This window comes from Ammospiza nelsoni, chromosome 31, assembly GCF_027579445.1.
Source record: "Ammospiza nelsoni isolate bAmmNel1 chromosome 31, bAmmNel1.pri, whole genome shotgun sequence".
Classification (NCBI taxonomy): Eukaryota; Metazoa; Chordata; class Aves; order Passeriformes; family Passerellidae; genus Ammospiza; species Ammospiza nelsoni.
Window position 1 is genome coordinate 678295 of NC_080663.1, and position 22215 is coordinate 700509.

Below are 22215 nucleotides of genomic sequence, written 5' to 3' on the forward strand. Positions count from 1 at the left end.
CCAGCTGCGCTGCAGGCACAGTGGAAAGCTGGAAGCTGCTGAGGGGATCCATTCTCCCCTGTCCCTGTGTGTCCCCAGTATGTCCCTGAGTGTTCCTGAGTGTCCCTGAGTGTCCCTGCGTGTCCCCAGTGTGTCCCAGAGTTGTCCCAGAGTGTCACTGAATGTCCCTGAGTGTCCTTCTGGATTTTTCCTGAGTATCCCTGCATGTCCCTGAGTGTCCTCAGACTCTCCCAGAGTTCCACTGTGTCTCCCCAGAGTGTCCCTGAGTGTCCCCAGTGACGTCACCCCAGGAATCCCCATGTGGATTTGGGACAGTGTCAATGGAAATTCCCAGAAAATTCCCCAGATTTGTCTCAAATCTCCCATGTAGGGAGGGGAGAGGGCACAGGTGACAGCAGCGATGTCCCAAATAATGTCATCACCCTCAACAACGTCACAGCGGAGACATCACTCGCCCCACAGCAGCCTCGAGATGTCCTTGATGGCTTTTTGGCACCGCTCGGCCGCCATGTGGCCATCGGAGCCACCAGGGCTACCACAGCCACAAGAGCTCTCAGGGCGCTTTGTGAGGAGCCTGCAGAGGTCCCCAAGTGTCCCCATCAGGTGATGTGTGGCCAGGTGGGCCCTGTGGCCACCAAGGCCCTGGGGACATTGGGGGACACCTCATTTGTCCCCTTCAGGATGTCCTCGATGGCCTCGAGCCAGTGGTTCATCTCAAAGATGAAATACCTGGCTCTGTCACACACAATCACCAAGTGCTCCAGCAGCCCCAGGGCCACTTCCGAGCACTGTCCCATCCTCACTGGCTGCCTCCTCCTCCTCAGTGGCCACTGCCACCCAATCCTGATATGCAGCCCCTGCCGAAGCCACCTCCTCCCTGTCCAGGGCCAGCAGGAGCTGCTGGGCCATGTCCATCGAGTTGTCCCCAGCTGTCTCCCTGATGTGGCCTCATCCTGCAGGTCCCTGGCCTGGTGGTGGCCTCAGTGGTGGCCTCAGTGGCCTGCAGTGGCCTGCAGCTCCTGGTGGCATTGGTGGTGACCTCAGTGGTGGCCTCAGTGGTGACCTTGTCCTCACAAGCCTCGCAGAGCTCAGAGGCCCCCCAGGCTCTGGGCCAGCAGGGCCACCGACTCCTGCCAGGGCCAGGCTGAGGCTCTCACCTTGGCCCGGGTGACCCCGGGGTGGACCTGAGGGTGGCCAGGGCCTGGCTGAGGGAGGGGACATCGCGGTGGCCCAGGGAGGTGACACCATGGTGGTTCAGGGCGTTATGGAGGCTCCAGGCAAAGCTCCTCAGGGACTCTGGGGACACGAGCAGCTGCTCGTCCCTCGGTGGCCTGGTCACAGTGGCCACCACCTTGCCCAGGGTGGCACCACGGCCACCAGAGCCCCAAGCACCTGAGAAGGGGACACCTGAGCAGGGGACAGGGGAGGTGTCAGGGACCTGGTGGCACTTGTGGCCTCCTGGGGTCCCCTTTGTCCCCTCCCTGGGGGGCTCTGCTGTCCCCTCTCTCTCTTTGCCACTCTGTCATCCCCTCTGCCACCCCTTGCCACCCTGTCACTGTCCCCTCTGCCACCCTTGGCCCCCTCCACCCCTCTGTCACCTCCCCCCTTCCTACCATACCATCCTGTCCCCTCTGTCACCCCCATGTCCCCCCACACTGGGATTGTCACACCCTGAGGGGCTCCATGGCCCCTGGGGACATTCTGGGGACACTTTGGGTGACACTCTGGAGATACTCTGGGGACACTCCGGGTGACAAACACACCCAGGTACCAGCTGGGGACACACGGGAATGTGGCACGGCCTGATGGAGGAAGCAGGAAGAGGTGACCTCACTGTCTGCCCTGCCCCCCCGACATGTGGGGACAGGGCAGGGTCCCAAATATCTCCCCAATGTCCCCAATGGGACCCCGATGTCCCCTGAGTGTCCCCACATGGCCCTGGTGCTGGCCTGATTTCCCCCACAAGTGACCCTGATGTCCAACTGGGGACACCAGAGACTCACTGGGGTCCTGTTGGGGACCCTGGGGACACCCCCATACCTTTCCCTTGGGGACACCCCCGTGTGCTTCCCTGGGGGACACTGGGGCCACCCTGACGTCCCCTGTCCCATTTTGGCTCACCCGATGTCCCCGATGTCCCCACAGTGTCCCCAACAGGTCCCTGGTGTGTCACACGAGTCCCCAGCAGGACATTGGGGGACACTTGAGCCTTGTTGGGGACCCTGAGGGGACATTGGGGTCCCATTGGGGACATCGGGAGGGACATTGGGGCCCTGCCCTGGTTCCACAGTGGGGGAGGGGTGGCGGTGACATCACCTCTTCCTGTTTCCCCTATGCAGCCGCACTGCGTTCCTGCGTGTCCCCAACATTCCCACGGGCGTGTTTGTCACCCATAGTGGCCGTGGAGTGTCCCCAGAGTGTCCCCACGGCATCCCCGGAGTGTCCCTGGAGTGTCCCCAGATGCCATGGAGCCCCTCGAGGTGCGACAATCCTGGAGTGGTGGGTTGGGAGGGGACAGAGGGGACACGAGGGGGGAAGCAGTGTGAAAGGAGGGAGTGGGGGACGGAGGGGACATGGGGGTGGCGGGATGGACAGGGGGTCGCAAAGGGGACAGGAGGGCACAGTAGGAAGGGGGAAGGTGACAGAGAGGTGGGAGAGGACAACAGGAGGTGGCAGGGGGTGGCAGAGGTGTTGGAGAGGGTGACAAAGGGACAGAGGGCACAGCAGAGCCCTCCAGGGAGGGGACAAAGGGGACCTCAGGAGGGCACAGGCGCCAGCCCAGGAGGCCACAAGTGCCACCATGACCCTGAAATCTCCCCTGTCCCCTCCCCAGCTGTGCCCAGCCCTGCTGCAGCCACAGGACAGTGCTGTGGCCATCCTGGGTGAGCTGCTGGCCACCCTGCCCAGGGAGAATGAGATGCTGCTCGGGTCTGCAGTGAGCCTGCACCGGGACCTGGAGGAATTCACCAGGGAACTCCGGGCCACCCTGTACCACACTGATGACACCTGGTGGGGCTGGAATGCCACCAACGATGATAAAAACACTCTCACCTCCCTGAGCCAGGCCCTGGTCACCTATGAGAGCACCCCAGGGCCCCCTCCCCATAAACGTGTGCTCTGGCCGTTAGCCAGATGGTACATGCCACTGGAAGCGCTCACAGACAGGTGGGTTCAGCTGGCCAAGAAAGCCACCAAGCTCCATGACACCTGCAAGGAGGTGGCCACTGAGGCAGCCAACATGGTGGCCACTGCCACTGTCTGGGCCAGGGAGCTGCAGGACAAGGCTGCCCGTAATGGGACAGCTCAGGAAAACATGGTGGAGCTGGGTCAGGCCCTGGGCGGGCAGGAGGGGGCCAAGGTGGTGGCTGGGCATGAAGCCCAGGTGAGGGAACAGGCCAGGGTGGCTGCCAGCGAGGCAACAAGGGCCACCATGGTGAGACAGCGGCTGGAGGCGGCCCTGGGGCTGCTGGAGCGCTTGGTGGCCGCGTGTGACGAAGCCTCCACCTTCCCCCGGGAGCTGGAGCACCTGGCCGATGATATGAAGGCCACCGTAGAGGGGAGAAAGACGAAATCCTCCAATGTCCCCGAGGACTTGGTGGCCAAGGCGGCCGTGGCTGAGCGGCTGTGGGAGGCCAATGCCCGCCAGGCCACATGTCACCTGGTGAGGACATTTCCAGATGCCATCAAGTTCTTGTTCACTGGTGCTCCCGCCAGCCCCAGTGCCTGTGGGGTGGCCGAGCGGTGCCAAAGAGCCATCGAGGACATCCCAAGGCTCCTTCAACCTCCGGAGTGTCCCCAGAGTGTCCCCAGGGAGTCCCCAGTGAGCATGGAGCTCCAAGAGGTGTGACACGGCTGGGGGGTGGGGAGAGGTAGAGGGAGAGAGGGAACACTGGGGAGGGAGATGACAAGGGGCCTGCTGAGGGTGACAGAGGGGACAGCATTGGGGGAGGGAAGTGGGAAGGACTAGAAGGGGAGGGGGTGGCAGAAGGAACAAGAGACTGAGAAATGAATGGAAGGGACAAAAGGAACCCCTCGGGGGCCAGGGGCCACCAGGTCCCTGACACCTCCCCTGTCCCGTCCCCAGCTGTCCCCAGCCCTGCTGCAGCCACAGGTCACCGTGGTGGCTACCCTGGGCGAGCTGCTGGACACCCTGCCCAGGCGGGACAAAGAGATGATGCTGCTCGGGTCTGCAGGGAGACTGTACCGCGACCTGGAGGACTTCACCAGGGACATCCAGGTCACCCTGTACTGCATTGAGGGCACCTGGTGGCGCCACAATGACACCGCCAATGATGATGATGACCCTGTAACATTCCTGAGCCAGGCCCTGGCTGCCTACAAGTGCACCCCAGGGACCCACAGGCACCGTGTGACAATGGCAGCCAGCAAGTGGCACAGGTCAGCGTATGCGTTTCTGAGCAGGTGGGCCAAGCTGGCTGAGAAAGCCACCAAGCTCCATGACACCTGCTGGGATTTGGCCACCAAGGTGGCCACAGCCACCGCCCAGGCCAGGGAGCTGCAGGACAAGGCTGCCCGTGATGGGACAGCTCAGGAAAACATGGGGGAGCTGGGTAAGGCCCTGGGCGGGCAGGAGGGGGCCGAGGTGGTGGCCGGGCATGAAGCCCAGGTGAGGAGAGAGGCCAGGGTGGCTGCCAGCCAGGCAACAAGGGCCACCATGGTGAGACAGCGGCTGGAGGCGGCCCTGGGGCTGCTGGAGCACTTGGTGGCTGCGTGTGATGAAGCCACCGCATTCCCCCGGGTGCTGCAGTGGTGGCTCAGAGACATCGAGGCCGCCCTGGAGGGGACAAATGAGGCGTCCCCCGATGTCCCCGAGGACTTCGTGGCCAAGGTGGCCGAGGCCGAGCGTCTGTGGGAAGCCAACGCACGCCTGGCCAAGGATCACCTGCTGGGGACACTTCAAGACATGATCAGCTTCTATTTCACTGCTGGTCCCCCCAGCCCCAGTGCCTGTGGGGTGGCCGAGTGGTGCCAAAGAGCCATTGAGGACATCCCAAGGCTCCTTCAACCCCCAGAGCGTCCCCAAGGTGTCCCCAAGGTGTTCCCAGTGTGCATGGAGCTCCAAGAGGTGCGACAGAGGGATGGGGGGAGAGGGGGACAGAGGGGACACTAGGGAGGAGGGGGCAATAGGTGGTGGGGTGGACACGGGAGGTGGCAGGAGGGGCCAGGGGGTCACAAAGAGGACAGGAGGGTGTGGCTGGAAGGGGGGAGGTGACAGAGAGGGGGAGGGGAAAGGCGGGAAGGGGGCAGTGGGTAATGGAGGGAATAAGGAGGGGAGGGGACATAGGTGCTGACATAAGAGACAGCAGAGGGAGCAGGGGGAGGAAGGGCTACAAGGGAAGGGGAAGTGCAGGACAGAGGGAACAAGAGGCTGACAAAAGGACAGAGGGGACAAAGGGGACTACTCAATGTCAGGGGACCACCCAAGGAGGCCACAAGTGCCACCAGGTCCCTGACACCTCCCGTGTCCCCTCCCCAGCTCTCCGTGGCCCTGCTGCAGCCACAGGTCACTGTGGTGGCCACCCTGGGTGAGCTGCTGGCCACCCTGCCCAGGAGGGACGAGATGCTGCTGCCCGTGTCTGCACTGAGCCTGTACTGGGACCTGGCGGACTTCACCAGGGAGCTCCGGGTCACCCTGTACTGTGTTGATGACACCTGGTGGCGCCGCAATGTCACCTCCGATGATAAGGATCCTGTCACCACCCTGAGGCAGGCCCTGGAAGCCTGGAGGAGCAACCCAGGGATCACCTGGAATGATGTGACAATGGCGGCCAGGGAGTGGCAGGGGTTGGTGTCTGTGCTTGTGGACAGGTGGACCCGGCTGGCCATGGCAGCGATCAAGCTCCACAACACCTGCAGAGACGTGGCCAGTGAGGCGGCCGACAGGGTGGGCACAGCCAGGGAGCAGCAAGACTGGACTGCCCTTTATGTGCTAGCTCAGGAAAACATGGGAGAGGTGGGTCAGGCCCTTGGCGGGGAGGAGGGGGCCGAAGAGCAGGACACCTATAAAGCCCAGAAGAGGAGAGAGGCCATGGAGGCTGCCAGTGAGGCAACAAGGGCCACCATGGTGAGACAGCGGGTGGATGCGGCCCTGGGGCTGCTGGAGCGCTTGGTGGCCGCGTGTGACGAAGCCACTGCGTTCCCCCGGGAGCTGCAGCGCCTGCTCAGAGACATCGAGACTGCTCTGAAAGAGACAAATGAGGCATCCCCTGATGTCCCTGAGGACTTGGTGGCCAAGGTGGCCGAGGCCCAGCGGCTGTGGGAGGCCAACGCCCGCCTGGTCAAGGATCACCTGCTGGGGGCAGTTCCAGACATCAAGTTCTTGTTCAATGGTGGTCCCAACAGCCCCTGTGAGGTGGCCGAGCGGTGTCAAAGAGCCATCGAGGACATCCCAAGGCTCCTTCGACCCTCAGAGTGTCCCCAGTGTCTCCCCAAGTTGTCCCCAGTGAGCATGGAGCCCCAAGAGGTTCAACGGGCGAGGGGGGACAGAGCGGGGGGAGGAGAGGGGGACTGAGGGGACACTGAGGGGGAAGGGGCAATTATTGGCGATGGAGGGAACATGGGGATGGAAGTAGGGGACAGGAGGGAGTGGCAGGAAGGGGGGAGGTGACAGATGAGTGGAGGGAAAAGGGGTAAGGGGGCAGAGGGGGATGGAGGCTACAGGGTGGGGAGGTGACATGGGGGGCTGGCAGGTGTGGCAGAGGGGACAGCATTGGGGGCAGGGGGTGGGAGGGGCTATGAGGGGAGGGTCAGGGGGTGGCAGAGGGAACAAGAGGCTGACAAAAAGATGGAGGGACAAATGGGACCCCTCAGGGGCAGGGTGCCACCCCAGGAGGCCCTAAGTGCCACCAGGTCCCTGACACCTCCCCTGTCCCCTCCCCAGCTGTCCCCAGCCCTGCTGCAGCCACAGGTCACCGTGGTGGCCATCCTGGGCGAGCTGCTGGACACCCTGCCCAGGCGGGATGAGGAGATGATGCTGCTGTTGCCCCCAGGGTGCCTGCACAGGGACCTGAAGGAATTTACCTATGAGCTCTGGAAAGCGATGAGGTACACTAAGTGTGTCTGGTACCACTGCAAGGACTGCAACAGTGTTGGTTACCCTGTCACCTCCCTGAGCCGGGCCCTGGCCGCCTACGAGAGCACACCATGGACCACCTGGTTCAATGTGACAACAGCAGCCAGCATGTGGCGCGTGTCAGTGCTTGCGGACAGGTGGGCCCAGCTGGCCTGGAAGGCCACCAAGCTCCGCAATGCCTGCAGGGATGTGGTCACTGAGGCAGCCTCTGAGAAGGCCACCGCTACCGCCCGGCCCAGGGAGCTGCAGAATAAGGCTGCCCATTATAGAACAGCTCAGGAACACATGGTGGAGCTGGGTCAGGCCTTGGGCAGGGAGGAGGGGGCTGAGGTGGTGGCTGGGCATGAAGCCCAGATGAGGGAACAGGCCAGGGTGGCAGCCACCCAGGCAACAAGGGCCACCAGGAGGAGACAGCAGCTGGAGGTGGCCCTGGGGCGGCTGGAGCGCTTGGTGGACGCGTGTGACGAAGCCAGCAAGTTCCACCGGGAGCTGCAGCAAAGGTTTGGGGACATTGAGGCTGCCCTGAAGGGGACAAATGAGGCGTCCCCCAATGTCCCCAAGGACTTGGTGGCCAAGGTGGCCGAGTTCGAGTGGCTGTGGGATGCCACCACCTGCCTGGGCAAGGATTACCTGCTAGGGGCAGTTGATGACATCGTCAAGTTCTACTACAATTTTGGTGACAATAGCTCCACTGGGGTGGCCGAGCAGTGCCGAAGAGCCATCAAGGACATCCCAAGGCTCCTTCGACCCCGAAAACGTCCCCAAGGTGTCCTCAAGGTGTTCCCACTGAGCAAGGAGCTCCAAGAGGTGCGACGGGGCAAGGGGGAGGGAGAGGGGGGAGAGAGGGGGACGGGAGGGACACAGAGGATGGAGGGGGGTGGCAGAGGGACAGCAGTGGGGGCAGGGTGGTGGCAGAGGGAACAAGAGGCTGACAGAGGGATGGAGGCGATAAAGGGGACCTCTTGGTGGCTGGGGGGCCACCCCAGGAGGCCGCAAGTGCTACCAGATCCCTGACACCTCCCCTGTCCCCTCCCCAGCTGTCTCTGGTCCTGCTGCAGCCACAGGTCACCGTGGTGGCCACACTGGGGGAGCTGCTGGACACCCTGCCCAGGGTGGATGAGAAGATGCTGGTGTTCATGTCCCCAGGGTGCCCATACTGGGATCTGGAGGAATTCACCAATGAGCTCTGGGCCACCATGAGCTATATTGATGACACCTGCAGGCACCACAATGTCACCTCTGATGATGATGACCCTGTCAACCCCCTGAGCCAGGTCCTGGCCGCCTACAAGAGCACCCCATGGACATCCCGGAAGCGTGTGACAATGGCGGCCAGCAAGTGGCACCGGTCAGTGGATATGCTTGAGCAGAGCTGGGCCCACATGGCCAGAAAGGCCATGAAGCTCCATGACATCTGCAAGAAGGTGGCCTCTGAAGCGGCCGACAGGGCAGACACCGCCACCGCCTGGGCCAGGGTGCTGCAGAACTCGGCTTCCCTTTATAGGACAGCTAAGGAAAACATGTGGGAGCTGGGTCAGGCCCTGGGCAGGGGGGAGGGCAAGGTGAGAAGAGAGGCATTGGAGGCTGCCAGTGAGGCAACAAGGGCCACCATGGTGAGACAGCTGATGGAGGTGACCCTTGGGCTGCTGGAGCACTTGGTGGCCGCGTGTGACAAAGCTGCCGCGTTCCCCCGGGAGCTGCAGCGCAGGCTTGGGGACATTGAGGCCGCCCTGAAGGGGACAAATGAGGAGTCCTCCAAAGTCCCCGAGGATTTGGTGGCCAAGGTGGCTGAGGCCGAGCGGCTGTGGGAGGCCAACGCCCGCCTGGCCAAATATCACCTGCTGAGGACACTTCAAGACATCATTGGCTTCTATTTCACGTGTGGTCCCAGCAGCCCCAGTGCCTGTGTGGTGGCTGAGCGGTGCCAAAGAGCCACTGAGGATGTCCCAAGGCTCCTTCAACCTCCAGAGAGCATCCAAAACATTCCCAAGGTGTCCCCAGTGAGCACGGAGCTCCAAGAGGTGTGATGGGGGTGGGGGAGAGGGGGACAGAGGGGACACTGGGGTGGAAGGGGTGGCAATGGGGGAATGGGGGGGTACACAGGAAGGGTTGCAGGAGGGGACAGGGGGTCACAAAGGGGACAGAAGGGAGTGGCAGGAAGGGGGGAGGTGACAGAGGGGTGGAGGGGAAAGGGGGGGATGAGGGGACATGTGGGGGGAGAGGGGACATGGGGGCTGGGGGGAGTGGCAGAATGGACAGCAGTGGGAGCACTGGATGCAACGGGCTATGAGGGGTTAGACGGGGTGGCAGAGGGAACAAGAGGCTGACAAAGGAACGGAGGGGATAAAAAGGACACCTCAGTGGATGGGGAACACCCCAGCAGGCCGTAATGCCACCAGGTTCCTGACACCTCCCCTGTCCCCTCCCCAGCGGACCCCAGCCCTGCTGCAGCCACAGGTCACCGTGGTGGCCATCCTGGGTGAGCTGCTGGCCACCCTGCCCATTCGGGACAAGGAGATGCTGCTGCCTGTGTCCACAGTGAGACTGTACTGGGACCTGGTGGACTTCACTGAGAACCTCCGCGTCACCCTGTACTGCACAGATGACACCTGGTGGCACCGCAATGTCACCTACAATGATGATGAACCTCCCACCTACAATGACTGTGATCCTCTCACCTCCCTGAGCCAGGCCCTGGCTGCCTACCAGAGCATCGAATGGACCGAATGGGACCATGTGACAATGGTGGCCAGCAAGTGGCAGGGGTCGGTGTCTGTGCTTGTGGACAGATGGGCCACGCTGGCCAGGAAGGCCACCAAGCTCCACAACACCTGCAGGAGTGTGGCCACTGAGGTGGCCGACAGGGTGGCCAGTGCCACCACCCGGGCCAGGGAGCTGCAGGACAAGGCTGCCCATGATGGGACAGCTCAGGAAAACATGGTGGAGCTGGGTCAGGCCCTGGGCAGGGAGGAGGGGGCTGAGGTTGTGGCCGGGCATGAAGACCAGGTGAGGAGAGAGGCCAGGGTGGCTGCCAGCGAGGCAACAAGGGCCACCATGGTGACACAGCGGCTGGAGGTGTCCCTGTGGCTGCTGGAGCACTTGGTGGCTGCGTGTGACGAAGCCACCACGTTCCCCCAGGAGCTGCAGCGCCTGCTCGGGGACATTGAGGCCGCCCTGAAGGGGACAAATGAGGAGTCTTCCAAAGTCCCCAAGGCCTTGGTGGCCAAGGTGGCCGAGGCTGAGTGGCTGTGGGAGGCCAACACCCGCCTGGCCATGGGTCACCTGCTGAAGGCAGTTCCAGATGCCATCAAGTTCTTGTTCACCAGTGGTCCCAGCAGCCCCAGTGTCTGTGAGGTGGCCAAGCGGTGCCAAAGAGCCATCGAGGACATCCCAAAGCTCCTTCAACCCCCAGAGTGTCCTCAGAGCATCCCCAAGGTGTCCCCAGTGAGCACGGAGCTCCAAGAGGTGCGATGGGGAGGTGGGGGAGAGAGTGGGACGGAAGTGACACTGCAGGAGGGAGGGGGCAATGCAGGATTGGAGGGACAAGGGGGGAGAGGGGACAGGGGGGCTGGTGGGGGGTGGCAGAGGGTACAAGAGGCTGACAAAGGGATGGAGGGGAAAAGGGCACCCCTTGGGGGCAGGGGGCCACTCCAGGAGGCCACTAGTGCCACCAGGTCCCTGACACCTCCCCTGTCCCCTCCCCAGGTGTCCCCTCCGCAGCTGCAGGTGATGGTGGACGTGGTGGCCATCCTGGGTGAGGTGGTGGCCGCTGTGACCGGGCCACACAGGGCCACCTGCCTACACAATTCCCAAGACTCCCTGCATGAAGATGTGAAGAACTTCATCCGTAGCCTCCGTAAGATCCTGAACCGCGGTGGTGTCACCTCCCGGGGTCATCCTGTGGTCCCCTCCCTGGGCCAGGCCATTGCCACCCTCAGGCCCACCCTGGGGCCCACTTTGGCCAATGTGAGAGCCACGGCCAGTGCCTGGCCGGCGTTGGTGGTCAAGCTTGTGGGCAGCTGGGACCAGCTGGCCAGAGAGGCCACCAAGCTCCGAGATGGCTGCACGAAGGTGGTCACGGCCCGGCAGCTGATGGTGGCCCTGATCAGGGAGGACATGACCTGGGAAATGGCCACGCACGATGCCCCGGTGGCGGCAGCCACCAATGAGGCCGTGGGAGAAGCTGGGGTGGCCACCAGGTGGGCAGTGGTGGCCACCAGGTGGGGACATTGGGCAGTGGTGGCCCTGGAGCCACTGCAGCGCTTGGTGGCCGCGTGTGACAGAGTCACCTTGTTCTACTGGAACATGCAGTGGCAGCTCAGGGACATCGAGGCCATCCTGAAGGGGATAAATGAGGCGTCCCCTGATGTCCCCCCGGCCTTGGTGGCCGAAGTGGCAGAGTTTGAGCGGCTGTGGCGTGCCAGCACCCGCCTGGCCAAGGATCACCTGCTGGGGGCACTTGAGCTCATTGACAACATCCTCTTGAGTCCCTCTGGTGGCCAAGGTATCTCCAGTGGCTCCGGCAACCACACAGTGGCCGAGCGGTGCCAAAAAGCCATCAAGGACATCCCAAGGCTGCTGCGGGGACAGTGATGTCACTGCTGTGAGTTCATCAGGGTAGTGATGTCACTGGGGAGACTTGTGAACACTTGAGTGCCATCAGCTCCTTGTGTCACAAAGAGCTCCTCTAGTGCCACCAGTTCCTCAAGTGCCACCAGCTCCTCGTGTCACCAAGAGCACCTCCAGTGCCAGCAGCTCCTTGTGTCACCAAGAGCCCCTCAAGTGCCACCTACTCTCAAGTGCCACCAGCTCTTCATGTCTCCAAGAGCCCCTCAAGTGACACCAGCTCCTCGAGTGCCAGCAGCTCTTCACGTCACCAAGAGCTCTCAAGTGCCAGCAGCTTCTCAAGTGCCAGCAGCTGCTCGTGTCAGCAAGAGCCCCGCAAGTGCCACCTGCCTGGGGCACAACTGGTGCCTCTGGGCTGCTGGTAGTGCCATGTCCCTGGTGTTACCTTTGCAGTGTCCCCATGTCCCTGCAGAGGGAACACGAGGGGTGGCAGAGGGGACACAGTGGTGGCAGGAGGGGGCAGGGGATGGCAAAGCGACAGAGGGGACAGCAGAGCCCTCCAAGGCAAGCGCCACCAGGTCCCGGACACCTCTCCTGTCCCCTCCCAGGTGTCCCCTCCCCAGCTGCAGGCTCTGGTGGCCGTGGTCGCCACCCTGGGTGAGGTGGTGACCACCCAGTCAGGGCCACACAGGGGCAAGTTCTGACACAAGTCCCTAAACTCCCTGCATGAGGACCTGGAGAACTTCACCCAGAGCCCCCGTAGGACCCTGAATCACAGCAGTGTCACCTCCCTGGGCCATCGTTGTGTCCCTTCCCTGGGCCGGACCCTGACCACCCTCAGGGCCACCCCTGGGACCACCTGGGCCAATGTGAGAGCCACGGGCAGCGCCTGGCAGGAGTTGGTGGCTGCACACGAGGAGTGATGGAAACAGCTGGTCGAGGAGATCACCAAGCTCTGTGATGCCTGCGAGGACGCGGCCCTCACCTGGGGCAGGGACCAGCAGGACAAGGCCACCCGCAGGGGTCGTAGATGACAATTTAATAATTGGCTTCTGCAATTATGCATTGGTTTCTGCAATTCTGCATTGGCTGCTGCAATCCTGCATTGGCTTTTGCTAAAAAATACTTTCAGAAGAATTTTGCTCTGGTACTGGATTATTGATTATTGATAATTCCTTGTAGTTGCTTGCTGGTACAATATAATAGATCAGTTTATCTGGGCACCGTGTAACCGATTTAATGTTAGAGTAATAAATCAATATATCATAGATATTAAAAAATTAAAAATCGACAAATATAAAAAATAGACAAATAATCAATGTTAAATAGAGACTATGCAATGTTAAAATGCTTTTGTGTAACTGACTCAGGTGTAAAACAATTCCTTTGTTTCTCACACCTGGGCCCAGCCTCTCCAGGTGATGATAACAGTGACACAAACCTGAGAGCAATTTATGAATTTATCATGAATTTATTTATGTCCAGCTGGGGACACCTGGGGTCCTTTTGGGGACCTTGGGGCGGCCCCTATGTCCTTCCCTTGGAGACACCCCGTTTCCTTCCCCTGGGGTCACCGGGGACACCCTGACGTCCCCTGTCCTGTTTTCGGTCACCACGATGTCTGTGATGTCCATACAGTGTCCACAACAGGACCCTGGTGTGTCCCCGGTGTCCCCAACAGGACAACAGGATGGAACCAGGAGAAGAAATCAAATATATTGACCTAATCTACAGAATGTCCTGCAGACAAGTCAGAGGCTCAAACCAAACAACAGTTCCTGGAACATCCAAACCTCCAGGGAATGTTTGAATAATGTCTGAACTCAGGAGCATGTTTGTAACCCTGTCATGGAACCGGATCTGGAAAACAATGGGTTAAGTGAGGGGTCAGTCCTTGGCCGAGTGCCAAAATCCTTTTATTGCCGTTATTAAACATTTACAGTTTTCAAAGAGTGAGCTTTGTTTCTTACACCGGACTGTGGTTTGGGCCCCCTCACTGCTGAGCACTGACCCCGCCCCGGGTGTCACTGGAACCCCCAAAAACTGCAGCCACCACCAGCCCTTGTTGGGGGTTGGGTTTTTCTGTTCTTTCCTTGTTTCTTGTGGAATTTTTTCCCATGGAGTTGCTGAGAGGCGCTGATGGCTGAGTGCTTGAGAAGGCGGGGAGGGGGAACTGCTCTGGTTTTTGGGAGTTTCTCTGGGAGGAGGCACAGAGATAGCGGGAGAATGGGGGGCAGGGGTTGGGGGCAGCCTCTCTCTGTCGCTCTTTGGCATCAGAGGAGGGCGGCCAGGCTGTCCCTGCAGAGAGAATTCACTGGCACCGCTGGAGCTCAGCCCTGAGGGACTGATCACCGTCTGATCGTGTGGCCCGGGAATCCTGAAATTCGTGTGCTCTGGGAATCCTGAACTCCGTGTGCCCCGGGAATCCTGAATTTCATGTACTCTGGAAATCCTGAATTCTGTGTCCCTGATGTCCCCACAGTGTCCCCAACATGACCCTGGTGTGTCCCCAGTAGGACATCAGGGGACACTTGAGCCTTGTTGGAGACCCTGAGGGGACATCGGGGTCCCACTGGGGATATCAGGGGACACTGGGGACTCTGCCCTGGTCCCACGGCGGGGGTGGGCAGTGACATCACCTCTTCCTGCTTCCTCCATCTGGCCGCGCCCCATTCCTGCGTGTCCCCAACCTTCATCGAGGTGTGTTTGTCACCTGTAGAGTCCTCAGAGTGTCCCCGGAGCGTGCCCAGAGGGGCCCCAAGGCGTCCCCTCAGTGTCCCCAAGGCTTCTCTGGAGTGCCCCTGGAGTGTCCCCAGCTGCCATGGAGCCCCTCAAGGTGCGACAATACTGGAGTGGTGGGGGGGGAGGGGACAGACGAGACACGGGGGTGACAGAGGGGACACGGGGGTGGCGGGAGGGACAGGGGTTCAGAAATGGGACAGGAGGGCATAGGAGGAAGGGGGGAGGGTGACAGAGAGGTGAAGGGGGGGGAAAACAGGAAGTGGCGGAGGGGGCAGAGGGATCGGGGGGGGGGGGGTGACAAAGAGAGAGAGGGGACAGCAGAGCCCTCCAGGGAGGGGACAAAGGGGGACCCTAGGAGGGAACAGGGGCTACCCCAGGAGGCCGTAAGTGCCACCAGGTCCCTGACACCTCCCCTCTCCCCTCCCCAGCTGTCCCCAGCCCTGCTGCAGCCACAGGTCACCGTGGTGGCCACCCTGGGTGAGCTGCTGGACACCCTGCCCAGGGAGGATGAGGAGATGCTGATGCTGCTCGAGTCCCCAAGGTGGCTGTACAGTGAACTGGTGGGCATCGCCGCAGAGTTCCAGGGCACCCTGTGTGCCACTGATGACACCTGGTGGCACTGCAATAACTCCTCTGAGGGTGAACCTCCCACGTCCTTTAGCCAGGCCCTGGCTGCCTACAGGAGCACCCCAGGGACCACCTGGTTCCAAGTGAGAATGGCAGCCAGGAAGTGGCAGGAGTCCATGGTTGTGCTTGTGTACAGCTGGGCCCAGATGGCCAGGAAGGCCACCAACCTCCACAACGCCTGCAGGGAGGTGGTCACTGAGTTGGCCACCACGGCGGCCACCGCCACTGCCTGGGCCAGGGAGCTGCAAGACAAGGCTGCCCGTTATGGGACAGCTCAGGAAAACATGGTGGAGCTGGGTCAGGCCCTGGGCAGGGAGGAGGGGGCAGAGGTTGTGGCTGGGCATGAAGCCCAGGTGAAGAGAGAGGCCATGGTAGCTGCCAACAAGGCAACAAGGGCCACCATGGAGAGAGAACGGGTGGAGGCGGCCCTGTGGCCTCTGGAGCGCTTGGTGGCCGCGTGTGACGAAGCCACTGCATTCGCCCGGGAGCTGCAGCACAGGGTTGGGGACATCAAGGCCGCCCTGGAAGGGACAAATGAGGAGTCTCCAGATGTGCCCGAGGACTTGGTGGCCAAGGTGGCCGAGGCCGAGCGTCTGTGGGAGGCCAACGACCGCCTGGCCAAGGATCACCTGCAGGGGACACTTGACTACATCTTCAAGTTCTATATCTATATTGAACCTGTCAGCCCCAGTGCCTGTGGTGTGGTCGAGCGGTGCCAAAGAGCCACCGAGGACATCCCAAGGCTCCTTCGACCCAGAGAGTGTCGCCAAGGTGTCCCCAAGATGTCCCCAGTGAGCATGGAGCTCCAAGAGGTGCAATGGTTGTGGGGGTGAGAACGGGACAGAGGAAACACTGGGGAGCGGGAGGGGGCAATGGGGTATAGGGGTGACATGGGCGGTGGTGGGTGTGGCAGAGGGGACAGCACTGGGGGCAGGGAGTGGGAGGGGCTATGAGGAGAGGGGCAGGGTGTGGCAGAGGGGACAAGAGGCTGACAAAGGGACGGAGGAGACAAAAGGGACCTCTCGGGGGCAGGGGCCACCCCAGGAGGCTGTAAGTGCCACTAGGTCCCTGACACCTCCCCTGTCCCCTCCCCAGCTTTCCCCGGCCCTGCTGCAGCCACAGGTCACTGTGGTGGCCATCCTGGGTGAGCTGCTGGACACCCAGCAGGTGGATCAGGAGATGCTGGTGTTCATGTCCCCAGGGTGCTTTTACTGGGTCCTGGAGGAATTCACCAAGGAGCTACGGGTCACCCTGTACTGCATTGAGGACAGCTGGTGGCAGCACAATATCACCGCCTATGATGATGACCCTGTCGTCTCCCTGAGCCAGGCCCTGGCTGCCCACCAGAGCACCCCAGGGACCCACTGGCACCGTGTGACAATGGCGGCCAGCAATTGGCAGGGGTCGGTGTCTGTGCTTGTGTACAGGTGGGCCAAGCTGGCCAGGAAGGCCACCAAGCTCCACAACACCTGCAGGGATTTGGCCACCAAGGCGGCCGACAGGGAGGCCTTCTGTACCAGCTGGGCCAGGGAGTTGCAGGACGAGGCTGCCCGTGATGGGACAGCTCAGGAAAACATGGTGGAGCTGGGTCAGGCCCTGAGTGGGGAGGGGGAGGTGGAGGAGGAGGACACCTACAAAGCCCAGGTGAGGAGAGAGGCCAGGGTGGCTGCCAGCGAGGCAACAAGGGCCACCATGGAGAGAGAGCGGGTGGAGGCGGCCCTGGGGCTGCTGGAGCGCTTGGTGGCCGCATGTGACGAAGCCACCGCGTTCCCCTGGGGGCTGCAGCGCCTGCTCAGGGACATTGAGGCCACCCTGAAGGGGACAAATCAGGCATTCCCCAATGTCCCTGAGGACTTGGTGGCCAAGGTGGCCGAGGCCAAGCGGCTGTGGGAGGCCAATGCCCGCCTGGCCAAGGATCACCTGCGGCAGACACTTAATGACATCATAAAATTCTATTTCAATGGTGGTCCTGCCAGCCCCAGTGCCCGTGAGGTGGCCGAGCAGTGCCAAAGAGCCATCGAGGACATCCCAAGGCTCCTTCAATCTCCAGAGCGTCCCCAGAACATCCCCAAGATATCCCCAGTGTGCATGGAGCCCCAAGAGGTGCGACAGGGGGGTGGAGGAGAGGGGGGCGGAGGGAACACTGGGAAGAACACGGTGTCTGGTGGTGGGTGGCAGCGGGGACAAGACTTGACAAAGGGACAAAGGGATAAAGGGGACCCCTCTGGGGCACAGGGACCACCAAAGGAGGCCATAAGTGCCATGAGGTGCCTGACACCTCTCCTGTCCCCTCCTCAGGTGTCCCCTCCAAAGCTGCAAGTGCTGGTGGTTGTGGTGGCCACCCTGGGCGAGGTGGTGGCCACCCTGCCTTGGCCACACAGGGACAAGGGCCTACATGAGTCACCAAGCTCCCTGCATGAGGACCTGAGGAGATTCACCCGGAGCCTCCGTTCCATCTTGGACCATGGCGGTGTCACCTCCCTGGGCCACTCCCGTGTCCCCACCCTGAGAAGGGCCCTGGCCACTCTCTGGGCCACCCCCAGGACCACCTGGGCCGATGTCAGAGCCGTGGCCAAGGCATGGCGGGAGTTGGTGGCCAAGCTCGTGGACAGTTGGGACTGGCTGGCCAGGGAGGCCACCAAGCTCCGTGAGAAGGTGGTCATGGAGCAGCTGCTGATGGTGGCCCTGGCCAAGGAGGAGGTGACCTTGGAAATGGCCACGCATGATGGCCAGGTGGCGGCAGCCAACGTTGAGGCCATGGGAGAGGCTGTGGTGGCCACCAGGAGGGGACACTGGGCAGTGGTGGCCCTGGGGCTGCTGTATCACTTGGTGGCTGCGTGTGACAAGGCCACCTTGTTCTACTGGAACGTGGAGTGGCAGCTCAGGGACATTGAGACCATCCTGAAGGGGACAAACGAGGCGTCCCCTCATGTCCTTCAGGCCTTGATGGCCAAAGTGGCCAAGTTTGAGCAGCTGTGGGAGGCCAGCACCCGCCTGGTCAAGGAGCACCTTCTGGGGACACTTGGGGACATTGACAACATCCTCTTGAGTCCCTATGTTGTCCTGGATGGCCCTGGCAGCCGCACGGTGGCTGAGCGGTGCCAAAAAGCCATCAAGGACATCCCAAGGTTGCTGCAGGAAAGTTTCACGTAAGGGCAGTGACATCATCAGGGACATCGTTGCTGTCACCTGTGCCCTCCCCGTGCAGTATTTGAGACAGATTTGGGGAATTTTCAATGATACTGTCCCAAATCCTGATGGGAATTCCTGGGGTGATGTCACTGGTGACACTCAGGGACACTCGGGGACACTCTGAGGACACTCAGGGACACTCGGGGGACACTCAGGGACAGGGGACAGGGGTGAATGAGTCCCCTCAAGAACTTCCAGCTTTCCACTGTGCCTGCAGCAGAGCTGGGTGGTAAATGACAATTTAATAATTGGCTTCTGCAGTCCTGTATTGGCTTCTGCATTTTTTAATTGTCTTTTGTACATTTGTTTTGCCTTTCGCACTTTTGTAATGCCTTTCACACATTGTTATTGATCACTGTCCTGGTTTAGGGCAAATTTGTTAAAGAATCTGCAAAGGAGGGCCCCTCCAGAAAGCAAACACACACGGCCCCTCACCCCCCCAACTGGTTCGGGAAGAATTCCTCGGAGAGAAGTGGAAAGAACCTGTTTATTTGACAGGCACAGCACCCCCAGCACACAAAACGAACAATACCAGATGACACCGCTCTGACAAAGTTGACAAAATCAGAAAGTCTCTTTCGGGGGTGGTTGCTCTGTTCTCAGTCCCTCCGGCGCTGGGGCAGCTGCTGCAGCCACAAGGTGCAAACTCTCGGTGTTCCCAGGTCCCAGTCCGGAGCAGGTTCGAGATGGTCACAGAAACAGGAGAGGAGAAACAGTCCAGGAAGGAATTTGGACTGTTTAGCTACAACTAGCTAATAAGCAGAGGCCAAAGCAGAGCAGAAGCGAGAGCTGAAAAGAGAGCAAGCAAAGCAGCAAGCTGAAAGCAAGAAGTGAAAAAACTGCCCTATGTACTGCTCATCTCTGTGTCCCTGATAAGAGAAACCCAAACAAAACTTCCACTCTTCAGAGCTGGTCTTAAAGGCACAGAACATATGAATGGGGATACAAGCATCATAACGTCACCCCAGGACAAAGGGTCAAAGGGTCAAGAACTGATTAGGGAGAAGTCAGGAAAACCGGGACATGATAGCACTTGGATATCTCCTGTTTATTTGTGGTATTCAAATACCACAGCATACAAGTACATAGAGACAAAAAGCAGCCCATGTAGCTGCGGCAGTACAGGATGCGGTAAAACCACTGCTTTCTAAACTGCAAAAGAGCTGAAGGAAAGAACATTAAGTGCTTTGCGTGCAGTAAACTCAGGAATGTGTTTGTAGCCCTGCAGTGGAACCGAATCTGGAGAACAATGGGTTAAATTAAGGGCCAGTTTTTTGGCCAAGTGCTAAAATCCTTTTATTGCCCTTATCAAACTTTTACAATTTTCAAAGACTGAACTTTGTTTCTCACACCCGGCTGTGGTTTGGGCCCCCCCCCCCCCCCCCCCCCCCCCCCGCTGCTGAGCAGTCACCCCGCCCCGGGTGTCGCTGGAACCCCCAAAAACCACAGCCACCACCAGCCCTTGTTGGGGTTGGGTTTTTCTGCTCTTTTCTTGTTTCTTGTGGAATTTTTTCCCATGGAGTTGCTGAGAGGCACTGATGGCTGAGTGCTTGAGAAGGCGGGGAGGGGGAACTCCTCTGGTTTTTGGGAGTTTCTCTGGGAGGGGGCACAGAGACAGCGGGAGAATGGGGGGCAGGGGTTGGGGGCAGCCTCTCTCTGTTGCTGTTTGACATCGGAGGAGGGCGGCCAGGCTGTCCCTGCAGAGAGAATTCACTGGCACGGCTGGAGCTCAGCCCTGAGGGACCGATCACCGTCTGCTCGTGTGCCTTGGGAATCTTGAAATTCGTTTGCCCCGGGAATCCGGAATTCCGTGTGCCCTGGGAATCCTGAATTCCTTGTACTCTGAGAATCCTGAACTTCGTGTGCCCTGAGAATCCTGAATTTCGTGTGCCCTGGGAATCCTGACCTTCGTGTCCCTGACGTCCACACAGTGTCCCCAACATGACCCTGGTGTGTCCCCAGTGTCCCCAACAGGACATCAGGGGACATTGTTGGGCCTTGTTGTGGACCCTGAGGGGACATTGGGGTCCCATTGGGGACATCGGGGGTGACACTGGTGCCCTGCCATGGTTCCACAGTGGGGGGAGGGAGGGCAGTGTCGTCACCTCTTCCTGTTTCCTCCATCTGGCTGCGTCCCGTTCCTGCGTGTCCCCAACCTTTACCCGGGCGTGTTTGTCACCCGGAGTTTCCCCAGAGTGTCCCCAAGGCATCCCTGGAGTGTCCCTGGAGTGTCCCCAGCTGCCATGGAGCCCCTCGAGGTGCAACAATCCCAGAGTGGTGGTGGGGGGACAGAGGGGACACGGGAGTGACAGAGGGGACACAAGGGGGGTGAAAAGAGGCAGTAGGGGACGGAGGGGACGGGGGGGAGGGTGGCATGAGGGACAAGGGGTCAGAAATGGGACAGGAGGACATAGGAGGAAGGGGGGACGGTAACAGAGAGGTGAAGTGGGGGAAGAACAGGAAGTGGCAGGGGGTGGCAGAGGGTTCGAGGGAGTGACAAAGGGACAGAGGGGACAGCAGAGCCCTCCAGGGAGGGGACAAAGGGGATCCCAGGAGAGGACAGGGGCCACCCCAGGAGGTCGTAGATCCCACAAGGTCCCTGACACCTCCTCTGTCCCCTCCCCAGCTGTCCCTGGCCCTGCTGCAGCCACAGGTCACCGTGGTGGCCACCCTGGGCGAGCTGCTGGCCATCCTGCCCAGGATGGATGAGATGATGCTGCTGAGCCAGTCTGCAGGCTGCCTGTACTGGGACCTCGTGGACTTCACCAAGGAGCTCTGGGCCACCCTGTACTGCACTGATGCCACCGGGTGGTGCCACAATGTCACCTCCAATGATGGTGACCCTCCTGCTTACCTGAGCCAGGCCCTGGCCGCCTACAAGACCACCTCAGGGACCACCTGGGACCATGTGACACGGGTGGCCATCAACTGGCAGGGGTTGGTGGCTGCGCTCGTGAACAGCTGGGCCAAGCTGGCCAGGAAGGCCACCGAGGTCCACAGCACCTGGAAGGTGGTGGCCACTGAGGCGGCCAAAAATGCGGCCACTGCCACTACCCGGGCCACGGAGCTGCAGGCCAAGGCTGCCCGTTATGGAACAGTTCTGGAAAACATGGTGAAGCTGGGTCAGGCCCTGGGCAGGGATGAGGGGCTCGAGTGGGTGGCCTGGCATGAAGCCCAGGTGAGGAGAGAGGCCAGGGTGGCTGCCAGCAGGGCAACAAGGGCCACCATGGTGAGACAATGGATGCAGGTGGCCCTGGGGCTGCTGGAGCGCTTGGTGGCCGCGTGTGACGAAGCCACTGCGTTCCCCCAGGAGCTTCAGCTCAGGGTTGGGGACATCGAGGCTGCCCTGAAGGGGACAAATGAGTTGCTCCCCAATGTCCCCGAGGACTTTGTGGTCAAGGTGGCTGAGGCTGAGCGTCTGTGGGAGGCCAACGCCCGCCTGGCCAAGGATCACCTGCTGGGGACAGTTCCAGACACCATCACGTTCTATATCAATGGCGCTCCCACTGGCCCCAGTGCGCGTGAGGTGGCCGAGCGGTGCCAAAGAGCAACCGAGGACATCCCAAGGCTCCTTCGACCCGCAGAGTGTCCCCAGCGCATCCCCAAGGTGTCTCCAGTGACCATGGAGCTACAAGAGGTGAGATGGGGTGGGGGGGGGGGTGCGGGGAGAGGGGACAGAGGGGACACTGAGGGGGGGAAGGGTGCACGGGGTGAGGAGGGGGCAATGGGGAATGGGGGGATATGGAAGTGGCAGGATGGGATAGGGCGTGTGAAAGGGAACAAGAGAGAGTAGAAGGAAGGGAGGAGGTGACAGAGGGGTGGAGGGGAAATGGAGGGGAGCGTGCAGTGGGGGATAGGAGGGACAGTGGAGAGGAGGGGACACAGGGGCTGGTGGGGAGTGTCAGAAGGGGCAGCCAGGGGGCAGATGGGACAGCAGAGGGGCAGGGGGCAGAAGAGGCTATGAGGGGAGGGGCAGGGGGTGTCAGAGGGAACAA